General features: G+C 38.8%; 1 long non-coding RNA gene across 1 annotated transcript; it reads left to right on the forward strand.

Moving 5' to 3' along the window:
- The first annotated feature begins 76 nt into the window (after positions 1-76).
- On the forward strand, positions 77-11,139 carry LOC144988176 (uncharacterized). Its single transcript, XR_013652010.1, has 3 exons — positions 77-215; positions 8,298-8,354; positions 11,003-11,139. It is a non-coding gene; the product is annotated as an uncharacterized LOC144988176 (long non-coding RNA).
- Positions 11,140-11,356: the final 217 nt, after the last annotated feature.

The following is an 11,356-nucleotide window of genomic DNA, read 5'->3' on the forward strand; positions in this document are numbered from 1 at the left end:
CTGACGGAGCAGGCTGACTAATGTCACCATTGGCTAGTGAATCTGTCAATCAAACTCATCGGCAAAGCAGGCGGGTTCGCTTTTAGCCAATCGAATGGCCCATTACACTCTTCACTCTCAACTGACGAGGGAGGGAGCTGTTCAGCACAGCAGTTGGGAGGATGCGGGCGGCAAACATGGCGGAGAGGTCTTCCGAACGGGATCAGTCTCAGCCCGTAAGTAATGCACTTATTTGATTATTATTCCCTCGTTGTACGTCCTGTAATGTTATTGAATACTAAGTTGAAGCGTTCTCCTTAGCCAAGTAACATGTGTGAATGCTTTATGAACACTTCAGCCGAGTCGTTTGCAGAGTACCCCCACCGCAAATTAGCTTAGCTTAGCCTGTGCGGTCATATTTTTTATGAAAGCGGGGGAGAACTTATGATGGTTTTGTCAAGTTTTATACTTGGCATACCAGCTCTTCACACAACACGAGTAACTACAACCAACCAGGGGCCTCGAAACTAGCCGTCTTTCGACTCAAATTGTGTCTGCCTGCCCTATGAGTGTGAGTGAAGTTTAAGCTAGCGTGTCGGTTCAAGCTAGATTAGCCAATGTAGGTTCTTGACATGATTCATAAGGAACTAAGGGGAAAAACATGCCGGATTTACAGCAGCACATAAAGTTTAATAAAAAGTATTGATTTGGAGACGGGGATTTGTTTAAACACTGATGCTATGCTAACTAGCTAGTAAGTTAGCTGTTCCGTGTGCTGCCTTGTTTATGTAAACGCGATCCGGGTTAAAGTTTGACACAGTCTTTTCACAACCCAGACTTTAAGACGGGGTGGATATGTGCAACAAAGTTAATTCATATGACATTCATGAAAACGGCATTTTTTGAATATAACAGACGTTAATCCACTGTTGAATGAAAGAAGCCTCATTAAGTTTCTAACGTTAGAACCCGTATTGTGCTGGCAAGCCCTGTGAGATTGTGTCAGAGTGACAGCCACTAAATTCCCCGTATCTGTAATTCCAATGACGTAATGACAAGAATCCCAAACATTATGTTTTTAGTCTGTTTTGTAGTCGATAAGTAGTCTTAAAGGACGATCTTATTTGACACAGGGTGGATTTTATTTTCAAAGATAAATGCTGCTTGCAAAAATAAAACAAGTCAAAGTTGGTATGTGTAGAAAAATAAATTGTAGAAAATATTGCTTATCTTGCAGCATTTTTTAAATGATGGACGACATCATATATAAAGATATAAACAAAATTAAGATTAAAATTGCATTTCTGGGTATTTCCATCCATCCATCTTCCTCCGCTTATCTGGGACCATATCACGGGGGGAGCAGTCTAAGCAAAGATGCCCAAACTTCCCTCACCCCGGCCACTTCCTCCAGCTCCTCTGGGGGGACCCCGAGGTGTTCCCAGGCCAGCCGAGAGACGTGGTCTCTCCTGCGTGTCCTGATTCTTCCCCAGGGCTTTTGCCCAGTGGGACATGCCCAGAACACCACCCCAGGGATACGTCCAGGAGGCATCCGGACTAGATGCCAGAGCCACTTCAACTGGTTCCTTTCGATGTGGAGGAGAAGCGGTTCTACTCGGAACTCTCCGCGAGTGATTGAGCTACTCACCCTATCTTTAATGGAGCGCCCAACCCACCCTACAGAGGAAGCTCATTTAAGCCGCTTGTATTCGGGACCTCGTTCTTTTAGTCATGGCCCAGAGCCCATGACCATATGTGAGTTTTGGAACGAAGATCGACCGGTAAATTAAGAGCTTTGCTTTTAGGCTCAGCTCTCTCTTTACCACAATGGTACAGCAGCTGCATACTACGGATGCTGCCCCGATCCACCTGTTAATCTCAGGCTTAGATCTTCCCTCACTCGTGAACAAAACCCCAAGGTATTTAAACTCCTCCACCTGGGCTGGGGTAAGAGATTTCTGGGTATTTATTTCTTCAAATTGTTGTGAATCAGAAGCAGACAAAAAATGTTGTTGGAAAAACCCTGTCACAGTGACATATATGCTATAGCCAGCGGGCCACATGCCTCCTGCTCCCCTCCATTCTGATGCATCCACTTGTACTAGACAAATAGATCAGTGTACGTCTTTATGTCCCCCCGCCGAGCTGGGGATGATGGGAAATGAAGGCAGGCTAACTGTACTAACTTCCACTTACAACTCTGGTGAATTTCTGACGCTCTGCAGAAACAACAGTTTCTTGTTGTTTGTTTGCCATACAAACATCGTAATCACAATAAAATACCACTGGGAACACTTTTACTATGATCAGTGTGGGACTTTAGAGCACAAATCATGTCAGCAAATTTGAGATGTTTTTATCCAGAAGTAATTGTGGCTTAAGCACAGGGGCTTTTTGTATCTTTATTTCAGCATTCTTATGCTACGTTACTGTGACATTTTCGTCCAATTTTAAAAGCAATTCCAGTGTCAGCCAAACTGTCTCTGACATTTTATCCTCAATCTATGTACTGTATGTGTGTATGGAACAGGGATGTGGTTCAATGACAAATCAACCTCACGTTTTAAAACCTGCAGCCATTGAGTTGTGCAAGCTAAACCAGGCAAAATTTTGACCAATAGGGGACTTGAATTTGGTTGTGATATATGAATGGCGTCCCTTTTAATTTACGGAAGTGCCAACCATTTGAAAATTGATCATGGAGCAGAAATTAATAATTGCGGTTTGTGCCGGGCCTGAATTAAATTACACTAAGTCTTTCATGTATCAAAATTGATCTGTGAAAGAAAAAACCTGGAGCGAAATTCACCAGATTTGCACTGCTTCAACATTTCACGCCAATCCTCTTCCAGCTGTAGGTAGTGGACATGAGCTAGTAAACAGTAGAAAAAGACAAAGCAGAAGAAGCCCTTTTCTACTTCTAGGCGTTCAAGAATGCACATTTAGTGTGTTCTTGAATGCATTACACATCCACAGTTTGCCCGAAGCTTTAGACCAAACATGTCTTCTCCACAGTTAAAAAAGTTGTGCTGAATACTTATATGAACTTGGATTTTTATGTAGTAGATCTCAGTTTAGTCATATGCAAAATTGAGGTCTCTATTAATGTTGGAGAAAAGCACAAAGGTTCTCTTAGTACATCCTTTAGTACTGCATTCTTCTCAGGATTCATGACAGTGACTTCCATTCCTATAACACCACCCAGCTTCATCTTACTGTTAAAAATGCTCTGGCTAATAATTTATAGAGGCAGCACTGCCGTCTGCAACACACAAAACTGTGAATAACCCCAAAGGAAAAAGTGGAAATTTCCACATAAAACTAAGTCATGGTAAAGCTAAATTCCCATCAGTTGTCACACATGTGTGAAGTTTTTGTTCTCAAGATTTTACCCATCCCCCGGGACAGCAGTCAAAGATCCATCTGGTTGTGTCAAGCAGGAGGACATCAAGTCCCAGTTTTAGAGTCTTTGGTGTCATACATTTGGGGGCTTTGAGCCCATGACCTGCTGGTATCAGGGCAGACACTCCATAACCATAACTGAGCTAACCACTGAGAAATTGGGCATCAAAGAACTTTGGGTTCCTAATTCCAACAGTCTGACAAAATACTTCTCAGAGTTTTTAAAGCTGTGGTTTTGTTCTCATACAGTGGTTGATTATGAATGTTTTTGTTTTTCTACTGCCTTTTTTAAGGCATCAACACATACGGATGATTGTTGGAAGGAAAGTTGTGAAACCTTGACAGAGATTTTGACACATTTGGAAGAACATGATGCATTTTTAGAGATGCAGACTGGCTTGTGACTGGAAGGTTGTGAGTTCAAATCCAGGCAGAGTCATACCAAAGACTCTAAAAATGGGATCCAATGCAGAGAACAAATTTCACACAGGTGTGTGATAGCTAATGTAACTTTACTTTAACATTATGAGAGAATAACAAAGTACAACTCACATTTCAAGAACTTTATAAAAAAATAAAATCTATTGAGGATAAAAGTCATCTGATAAGCACCATCTTTCAAATTCAGCTACAGTGCTTACAGTTTTTCTCAGTAGCTTTAGTGCATTTCTCACAACAGAATTAAACTTTATGAATGTTTTTGTTTTTCTACTGCCTTTTTTTTTGGTCAACCATTTTGCAGTTAATAACTTATACGATGAACTAATGACTAGGTGTTTTGAGGAGTAAGACTATGTTTTTGTTTTTCTACTGCCTTTTTTTTTGGTCAACCATTTTGCAGTTAATAACTTATACGATGAACTAATGACTAGGTGTTTTGAGGAGTAAGACTATTGCACAGTGAACTATATAAGACATTTTGATCAACATGACATAAACAATTGATAATGTAGCAAAGAGCAGAGAATTGTACATAATCATTTGCATGGATGTACCAAAGCAATTGCAACTTGTTCAAAGAAGTGAGAAACTGCTTATATGATGTGCACAAGTGACATCATGATGTGAAGATTGAACAAATAGTTTTGGGAATTTCATTCTGATGTGAGAATTGCACTAAAGCGACTGAGAAAAACTGTAAAAAGTTTTTTTTTCTGCTCCTGATTTACAATGATTTGTATAAAGAAGAAAAGCTAATTGGATCCTAATTCTCTTTCTTTATGTCCTGCATCATCATCAGAAAATGCCACAAGAACACGCTAAAACATCATTTTCATAGGAGTGGGTCTTTAAAGAAAGCCACAGAACACAGTACCTTGTTTCTACAACATTTCTGACAGGATTCGGTCCCCGGCAGACCCAGCCTTGAACACATGTTAAGGAAAGTCCCGATTCCACAGAGCTAAGCAATCTGTTGTTTAATCTACTGACACTTTTATGACATCCAGTAAAGAATGACACATGCGCTTCAGGTGAATCATCAAGGAAACACATCTGTTCTCAGGATGATTAATTGTTTACTTAAATTCTCCTGTTTTTAATCAAAGCAGGTAACATCATTGAGGAGCACATGTCCACTAACACTTCTAAATTGACAATTTTTAAGTCCTTCTCTGAACAAATAACCTGAATTAAAATAAAAATAAAAAACACCTCATGCACACACCTTTCCACATTACTTCCAATCCATTCTGCTCCAGCATGCACAGTAACTTTAGGGTATTTCAGGGAACAGACTCAGCTAGTGCCAAAACAATTGAAGAAATCCCAAAAAAGCCTTCTGTAAACCATAATCGCAGAGCTTTGCTCATGCTGTATACTTAGCATGTTTTCTCGTTGTCCCAAAGGCTGGTCAGCAGGAGCCAACAGATCCATACCAATATTACATCCATTTACAAAATGACACTAAATACAACAACAACAGCAGTGACAAACTGCCACAAACTTTTTAGTAGGATCTCATTACAGAACAGCCATGCAGCAAAGAAACGAGAGCTTACCTTTCTCTGTCAGCGGCTGGCAGCTAGAGACTAGGGCTACATGAAATGAGGAGGCATGGTCCGGCGAGCAGAGGTCCTCCTCCTGACTTGGAGGAGGAGGGGTGGGAGTGTGGAGGCATCCTCTATAAGCCACCACATGCTTCATTCCAGAAAAGGACACAGGAACCCTCTCTGAATTTGCCACACAGCAGAAGATTAAAAAAAAAATTATTAAAAAAAGGAATTGCTTGCAACCATGACTGAATCACAGATAGCGTCTGAGGAAAGGGGAACCTTGAACTCACTGAACATAAAGAACATTCTCTCTGCATCCGTTTAGAGGCTGGATAAATTGCAGGTTGTGGAAAATTAGCAGAAACAGATGAGAAGGCAAGTGTGGAACATTTTAATACATTCAAAGATCATGTATTGTTCAAATACAGCTGTTTATTCAATGCACAGATATGTCTGCTGTTCATGACAGCTGTCTCCACAGAAAACCTAACAAATCCCAATAAAAAGAAAATTAAAAATTTTTTTTCCTAACAAATAACAATTAAATCAATGCGTTATTCTGTCCCGCAGAAGTCCTGGACTGCAAGGAGCTGATTATTTTCGCAATTCTGTTTTTTTTTACTGCGCCTTTGAACATCAATTTCACCCAACCACATACTCCAACATTTACCAAAATTCGCAAAGTGATGACATAACAGCAGGCAAAACCATCAAAATATAAATTAGGCCAACATCTGTTTTGACCTTCAAAAAAAAAGAAAAGTTCACATGACATCCCCGACACGTGTGAAATCTTTGAAATTATTACGGGATGGCCGCAGGACCTCTAGCTTGATGGTCATTTTGTGCCAAAGTGTGCAATTTGGCTTTTTTCACAATATCGAGCGATCCTCATGATATAAATTTCCTCATGATCAAAATTTAACACACACGCCACAAGATTAAGTTAAGTTCCATTACCCTTTTCCCTCAGGGGGACCTTGAATCTTTTTTTTAAATACACCTTTAGTACCTCCAACAGATTCAAACTCTTTCTTGGGATTTTGATCTGTCGTCTCGTAACTCATCGAGCACTATTGGGAAGCTATTTGGGAAAGAATTTTGGTTTTTAAGTTTGTAGATTTTGAACGGCGTTAACGTGGCAAACTCGCAAAAATGACGTTTCCCTGTTGCTTGCATATCTTTTACCAGTTTATTGTGAAAATGTAATACATAAGTTTTTGACTGTTAACGACACAATGTAAACATACTAGAAATGTGGGCGTGATTAACTCCATTGCCAAGGAAATCCAAAAATTTACCTTTTCCGATTCTTCTAAAATGATATTGACCTGTTCGTCGCCCCAGGTAAAAAAAAAAATGTTGCCATGGAGATAAAACCAAGATAAAGTGTGTTTTTTTTAAATGAGTTTGTCTTGTGCAGCATGACCAGGGTGGCAGGGGCACACGAAGGAGAGCGAGGGGCATGTTGCATCGGCTAAGCTAGCGGGGGCGATTTAAAAGGGGGCAAGGATGGGTAGCGCCTGTGGGCCATATAACGTTGCTCTTGGCTTTAATAAGGAAATTAAATTTAAAACCATGTGGTCACGTGATTTGAAGGATTTCTCAAATATTTCACTTCTTAATTTAGAGAGCAAAGAGCACCAAAAACAAATACAAGATGAGAAAAATTAAAGAAAAGAGAAGAAAGACTAAAACCAGGAATAATTGCACCACATGTGAAAAAGGTGAAGCTAATGAAGCTAATATAAACAACGAGCACCATGCGGCTTTGCCTCTGTAAAGCCATAAGAGCAGAGGACAGCCAAGCATTTCACTGACATGTAAAATCCACACAAGAACTGACTGTTCAGCCTGATGGAACAAACTTCTCCTCCTGGCTTGAACGCTTTTTTTTCTTACTTTGCAAACCAAAAAATATAAGAAATTTGAATTTCCTCAAATTTAAGACTATTTACATATTGATATGTAACATATCCAGTAGATTCTGTTTGGTTTCTAAAATTCAAAGCAGCAGATGTTTAATTTTTACTTAATTTGCACAAACCTTTTCATACATTTGCATTTATATTTGAAATTTTCACTGGGCTTTACTTTGTCAGTTAAACATTAGGTTAAAGGACTCATTTGAACAGTTTCATGTAATTCAAGTTGTGTTTTCTTTGCATTGTTGCTATACTAACTTCTTTTTTGCAATTAATTCCTGTATTTTTATGGGGTTTGGTTAAGATGAAAATGACACTCCATATTGAAAGCATTAGAAATGTTTGACAAGTTTAACATGTTGCCGATTTTATTCATGTCTAATGATTTTAACAAAGTGAAAAACAATTTAAATTTTGTAGGGATAAAAAAAAAGAATCAAGCTTATTTGAAAATGGATTGCATTAAATTAGGGCTGCCCAGCCCTTGAAGTCTGACCAGCCTGCCTGTTTTACTGTTCTCATAGCACTGCTTTCTACTGACTTGCTGACTCAGGTGTCTCCTCATTCTGATTGACCGAATATACCTGATTCCAGGTAATCAGCAATAAGAATTGACAGCAGATCCAGATTGGATAATGCCGCAGCCTTCAGTGGCTGAAGGCTGAACCAACACTGCCCTCGGTTGAAGCCACAAAATCCAACATTTCCTCAAAGTTCTGTTTTGATGGAGCAGCAAATACTGTAATTATTGCAAAAAATAAAAATAAATGATCATTTATTTTATTTTTATCTCATTTTGTAGTCATTCATACACACAGTGGTATACTTCTTGGTATACTTCTTTATAAAGTGCATTTCAGATTAAGCATGAATAGTCTTATCAAGAAAAACAAATACTTAAATTGGGATTTATCATATTTAAAGGCAGAACTGAAAACTAGCCCAACAGTTGTAAGTCAAGATGAATGAATCCTTATGAGTTGTTTATTTCTTCCAGAATCAACACTCTACATCAGGGGGGTATTCCAGGAAGCAGGTTATGCTAGCTCCCACGGTAAGTTTGAGGCTAAGGAAGTTGATAACCTCAGTTTTCGGTTCCAGAAATGGAGGTATGTTTCAGGGTAGGTCAAGTTGCCATGGCAACTCATGCTCTGAACATAACCTGGTCTGGAGCAGGTTTAGTTGAAGGTTAGTTTGTTTACAGAGAGGTGAAGCAGCATGGCGTGTCCATTTAAAGATGACTTAGTGGATGAAGAAGCTCAGATAATACTTTTTCCACCGTGAGAGGGTGATAAGACCACATATGGATGTTGGAAAGAGAAACTTTTTTACTTTGATCTAACTTAGTTATTTGCTTCAGTTAAGATAAATCATTTGTTTGTTAAGTCAGTTTGAAAATAACACGCAGTTTTCAGACAGTTATTTTACTTTCATTCAAATTAATTCAATTAAGTAGGTGTAACTTTGGTGCTGCTGTTAGGGCGGCACCGCAAGGGATTGTGGGATACCATTTCCTTTGCCTGTCTGGACGGATTTTGGTTTAAGTGTGGCTTTTTGACCAAATGTGTTTAGTTGTTTAGCTGTTTTACTGTGTTTTGCCATGTTTTGCTGAGTTATTTTGTCCTACTGTGCTTATGTCTCTGCACCATGAGTAAGAGTGAAGGAGAGGATGATGAGTTTATATACCACCCCTACCAAATACTACTGTAATGGCAATGATGGAGAGTTCTTTAATGAATTTATGCGCAATGTGCATTTTTTCCCCGTCCTTTTTATTGTTATAAAAATGAGCATATCTGTCGGCTCATACTTAGACATATGAGAGATCAAGAAATGTAATTAATTAACATGGAAAAAATAATAATTGAATTAGAGTAATATGACATTTAGTTAGATAAATACATACATTTGAGTTGTATAAACAATTATTGAGTTTTATAGACGTAAGAAATTAGGTTGATTAAATTTAACTCAATTATTTGTTACCAATAGAAGTATTTCATTTAAGGTGGCAAAATTAGATAAGTTTTATAAATATGCGTCACAAGGAAAATGGAAATAAGATCAGAAACTTGTGCGTTTACTTTGTCTGTTCTTCTACTACAAGCAGAAACTCTTTCTTTTGATGATGCAGCCGTGTTACTTTTTTGATGGACGTATAATCTTCCTACGCCGTCATTAAAATCTCAGACTCCGTCTCACTAAAGTATTGCGCTCTCTTTGGTTCTCCACGCGTTTCCATGGTGACTCCGGAAATTGGGGATCAATTGAGAACGTCTTCATGTACCTTCTGTGCACGTGCATTAACCCAGGGTTACTAAGTCGAGTGTAATTACGCAAACTCATATCCGGTCTTTTGGAACAGACATACCCAGAGTAAGCAAGTTCAGGCGGATTTCAGCCAGAGTTCAGGCTTAAACTTAGGCTAGTTTAAACATGCTTCCTGGAATACCCCCCAGGGGTAGGGAACCCTGTTTGGCCAAGAGAGCCATAAACACCACATATTTTAAAATGTAATTTCGTGAGAGCCATACAGTATGTTTAAAACCAAAAATACAAGTGTGCATTTTGTGTGTGCATTTTGTGTGTGCATGTGTGCATTTTATGTAATTTCCACATTTTTAATTTCACTTTTAAAGTACAAAAAGTCTGTGGATTATTTTTATTAACATTGTTATTGTAGCGGACTGTGGTGGAATGGGTGGCTGCTGGGTCTTATTCTAAGTTCCGGAATTCTTTGAACGCAGCAAAGATGCTGGTTGGCTCTCAGTTCTGTCACTCAGCCTGTTGTTGGGGAGTTTGGACCAATGGGGGTTCAGCTGTGGGCCGAATAAGTGAAATAAGAGGTCTGGTACAGGTGCTGGGGAATAAAAAGTTGGGGGAGCGCTCTTGTAGGGAGAGATTGAGAAGTTGCTGAATATGTTGTGCGGCATTGGTTATGGTCTGCAGTAACCAGAATAAAGAACCTTAAAATAGATTAAGTCTCCATCCGTTAAACGTGATCGTAGGTTGGTCTTACAGTTTTTCTCAGTCGCTTTAGTACAATTCTCACATCAGAATGAAATTCCCAAAACTATTTGTTCAATCTTCACATCATGATGTCACTTGTGCACATCATGTAAGCAGTTTCTCACTTCTTTGAACAAGATGCAATTGCTCACGTGACACCTCAGAGTAGCATTGCGTATCCACGGCAACCGCCGTTTTTCCTTCGTGGAACCGAGAACCGCAGCAATGTGTTTACTATTTTCAAAGCACATTAGCACCCACATTAAGCTATCGGCATCGCTACAAACCTTACAGGGCAAAGTTTATTATTTTTTTTACAGGGCGAGTTTTTTTATTTTATTTTTCTTGGACAGGGTTTTTTGAAGCACCGGGAAGCTTGAACGTTACGTCATTATTTACGTAGTTCTGCAGAATCAGATGATTGACTCTTTTGTAGTCTACTATTTTCTCTCAGCTGCATTTTCTTGTCCGTTCGGATTCATCTGGTTAACCAAATTTGTCCAGTTTAAGTGGGCATATAAATCGCGAACAAGTACATTTATGTCAAATGTTTGCACACACAAAGAAAGAAAGAAGCTCAATTTATCACTTCTGGAAATACTACTGGACTTGTTTTTTTTCCTAAATGTTCCCTGTGACATCAAATAAAACTCATTTATTTTTTATAACTAATGTAATTTTTCTTTTGTGCAGATTGACAGTGATGTCATTGCTTTGGAGGATCCAGAAATGGCACTTCACATCCCTTCCTGTGGAGTCTGCAACACGTCATTGCAGAAAAGAAGTCCTTTTGCTGAGATTTCTTCCCATCAGATGCTAGACTCTACATTGCCTCTTAGACACTGGACACTAGTTCTTGTTATTATTTTTAAGCTCATTTATTTATTTATCTGTCGTTTTTAATGGAGCTATGGTAACAAAGTAATTTAACTGTTTTGTCGTTTTTTCTTATTTACATTTGCGATAGTACATATCTGAGAATACCTGCAGATAACTGACATACCTTTTCCTTCTAATTTGAATTTATTTCTTATTTTTTATTCATCT

This window comes from Oryzias latipes, chromosome 20 (genome assembly GCF_053564925.1).
Source record: "Oryzias latipes strain Hd-rR chromosome 20, Olatipes_Hd-rR_3.1".
In the NCBI taxonomy this organism is placed as follows: Eukaryota; Metazoa; Chordata; class Actinopteri; order Beloniformes; family Adrianichthyidae; genus Oryzias; species Oryzias latipes.